The sequence below is a fragment of the Mchenga conophoros genome, linkage group LG17 (genome assembly GCF_057382185.1).
Source record: "Mchenga conophoros isolate Kocher_MC1m ecotype Shallow Benthic linkage group LG17, M_conophoros_male_GT1.1, whole genome shotgun sequence".
NCBI lineage: Eukaryota > Metazoa > Chordata > Actinopteri > Cichliformes > Cichlidae > Mchenga > Mchenga conophoros.
Genome location: NC_140542.1, coordinates 15,840,629 through 15,844,252, shown reverse-complemented (window position 1 = coordinate 15,844,252; position 3,624 = coordinate 15,840,629).

The window sequence follows — 3,624 nt, the reverse complement described above, 5'->3', positions numbered from 1 at the left end:
GTTTACAGTGACTTAAAATTGCGGGTATTGAAGGAAACTTCTTCTGGACGGATGGTGAAAGAAGGAGATGTGAAAAGAAGTGGATCTGATTACTTAACACCTTGGTTCCTGGAGGTCTGAATATTAGATGGGGCTAAGACACCATATGGAGTCTCGCTCATAGAAATTACAAATAATTGGCGATGATAAAATAGATCTAAATTGGATATTACTCGCATTGTGAATCCTATAGGAGTCTTAAAACCCCCTTTGGAATTTGATTTGGCACACACATCCAATCTAAAATCCAAATCACGTCCGATTCTAGCCCCAACCCGGGAAATTGGCCCTAACCACAACCATCCATCACACCTTGCCACCCACAGAAATACCCCCCCAATCCTATCCCCAACCCTGAGGATTGCCCCTAACCACAACCATTCAACACCCCGAACCACCCAAACAGGAGCCCCCAGGCCCTAACCTTCATCAGGTTTGGTAAGGACCTTAAAACACCGAACCAGAGGCCCTACCCTATTTAAAAAACCTTTACTAATCCCCCGCTAAGATTAAAACATTTTACAATTCTGGAAAACCTTTCTCATAAATACAAAACACTTCGTATAATTTTAAAATCATTATATTCAACAAAAGGCTGAAAACCTAAGGGATTGGACACTGACCCAATACAGAGGATGAGTGACACAGGACATCACTAGACAGGTAGTTAGCACACGATGGTCTGCTGTTTTGATCACAAACAGTCATTTTATTTTGTAGTGACTTACTGTTGAATGTCAAAAAAAGAAAAAAATATAGGTCCAATAGTTAGTGTCATGTTACAGCTGTGTGCAGGCAGGAAAAGAACCCAAATGCAGACTCAACTGAGGCGGGAGTGAAAGTCAAAAAGCAACTTTATTGCTGAACAGAAAAACCATACAAAACCTAAACTGGGCAAAATCTAAGAAAACACACACACAGGACTCAATACTGATACAGAACCAAAACCTAAGAACTAACAAGACATCAAGAAATCAAAGATTAATAATATAAAACGGAACACACTGGGTCACCGACACAGGACCGTTACAGTTAGTGGTTCTCCATCATTTCTAACCACTTACTGTTGTGCAAGCAGAATTTTTCCATCTGGATCTTTCCAGAGGGCCCCAATCCTCATCATGCTTCTGAGGACAGAAAAAGATGAGATAGGAGGGGTAAGAAAGAAGATTATGCAACCACCCAAATCCCTGGACTATTACAGTGTTACTCAGACCTCCCCTCCCCTCCTTCACCCTCCACCTTGCACTAGTCCTGACATGTTTTGTCACCAAGAGGGTGACACAACATCATGACACAGAATTTGATTGAGCACTTAAAGGTCCTTCAGCATTTCTTACATGGCTAATTTCATATAAATAAGCTGACAGCAGGGCTAAGGAAGCACATAACAGGTTTTGGGAGCTTTTGAACATATTCCTAAGGAAATACACCCAGGCTAAGAATATCATTGTGAATTGGGCCTGTGTCCCACTTGGAGCATCTATAAAGTTTCACATGAAACCATCACTATGTTAATGTGTATTTGTACATGAGCAGAGCTGCAATGATCAAAGGCAAGCATTTCAGGACTGCGCAGTTATGGCGTGTGCTGCCAAAAGGATCCCACATTGCCAAGCAATAATGATGTGTGTTTGTGTCCACAGTTCTGCTTTCTCTCTCACCTCTGCTGTCCAGCTGCTGACACACTCCAGAGCCCCAATGGCTACCTTTCATGTGGTTCACAACTTAATAGGTCTCACTGATAATTTCAATGAAACACTTCCTTTGCCCTGTTGCACTGCCTGTCTCTAATCTACAGCTAATTATGTTGATCTGAGGTCTGGTAGTGATCACACACTGACTGGGAGCTGACCACACGTGTCAGTCACAAGAAATTCATCAGTTAGTTAATCACTGATGTGAAATTTGAGAGAAGCTCTGACTTAAAGAGAGGATCAACAGAGAAAATCACTTTTGAATAGAAATCATAAATGTTCTTATATAGTGCTTTTCTGCTCTGAGCACTCAGAGCATCTGTTGTAGGAATGCTCCACAGAGTGCAGAAATGCTAGCGCATAGATTGAAGTTCAGTGAATTGGTTCTGGAATTTGAATTTAGATTAATTATTACATTTTTGTTGTAGAACAATAAAACATTTCTTTTGTAATTTGGGCTCTGATTCAATTTAATAAATACAACGAAAATACAGAATTCTGTAATATACATCACATTATAACAGTTCTTACTTGGAAGATTCAATTAATTCAAACCTTTAGTCTTCTGATCTTAGCAGTATAAGATCTTTTTGACACTGAAATGATCGACAGATCCACAGAACCCTTTTTATTTTTATGTAATTTGTTGGTTTTATTATTGTATTATATTTATTGTTTTGTCCGAAACTGCTCAGCACAGTTTCAAAGAAACCCATGTCATTTCTCAGAGATCCATAGCAGGAATCATATTTTTGTGCATGCCTCTGTCATGATAAATTACAAACATTCAGATTTGAGTATTAATGTTAGATAGAAAGCACTTCCGTAGAAATAAAGTGCTTCTATGAATGTGTGCTTCAACAGTGTCACAGTACTGTGTCTCTCAGACCAGCAAAAAGATATTGCAGAGATATTGGCGGGTCCATCATGCTGAGACAGATTCCTGATCATCTTCATCACCCATACATCCTTCAGCTTTAACGCCCGCTTCATCGGGATCTTCAGGCCATACTTCAGATGGAGACTTTAGCTGAGAAAATTAATCGTTGAGGAGATTTTTCTTGACCGAACCCGCCATCAGTACTCCTACCGTTACTGGCGGGCCCGCCCTTTTGCTTGCGATGGGCAGGTGGCAACAACATGTCCTTTGCAACTGCAGTGTGGGCACTCACCAGCGGAGATTTGCCGTTGCCGTTCCGCAGCAGAGAGATGAGAGCCGCCTAGCTGCATGCCCCGTGCCCGGGAGAAGCTGGATTCAGGCGCGACTCCCGCTCCTAATTGCCCCAGTACCTCATGGGAGTTTCTATTAGTTTCGTTGCGACCGGCGGGCCAGCAGCCGCTCATCCACCTTGATGCATAAAGACATTAGTTCATTGAATGAAGTTGGCAGGTCATGCATAATTAGTTCATCCTTTAAATCCTCACGAATGTTATTCAGAAGCACGCTTCTCAGCGCTTCCTGACCCCAGCCCGTTCCTTCAGCCAAAATTCAAAAGTCAATTGCATAATCAGACATGCTCCGCTTACCTTGTTTGAAGTTTAATAGGCGGAGTGCAGCCGTTTTTGCACCGGAACCTTTGGTAAACACATTCTTAAATTTAGACAGAAAGTCTGTATAGGAAATCCCAGGGTCAGAGTTCAACACAACCTGGGCCCATTTCAGTGCACGATCCCTCCGCAGTTGTACAAAAATGTCATTTTCACTCCGTCATTATTATGACAACGTCGCTGCTCTCGAAAGATCAACGACCACTGAGCTAGAAAACTGACACATTTGTCTGACTCACCCGAGAATGGCTCTGGAGTGGGCAGGGGTCCCTCCGGAGATGGTGTGGCTACCGAGGTGGGCTAGCCGCCGGGGACGCCTGAGGGGCTGCGTTCCCTGGCT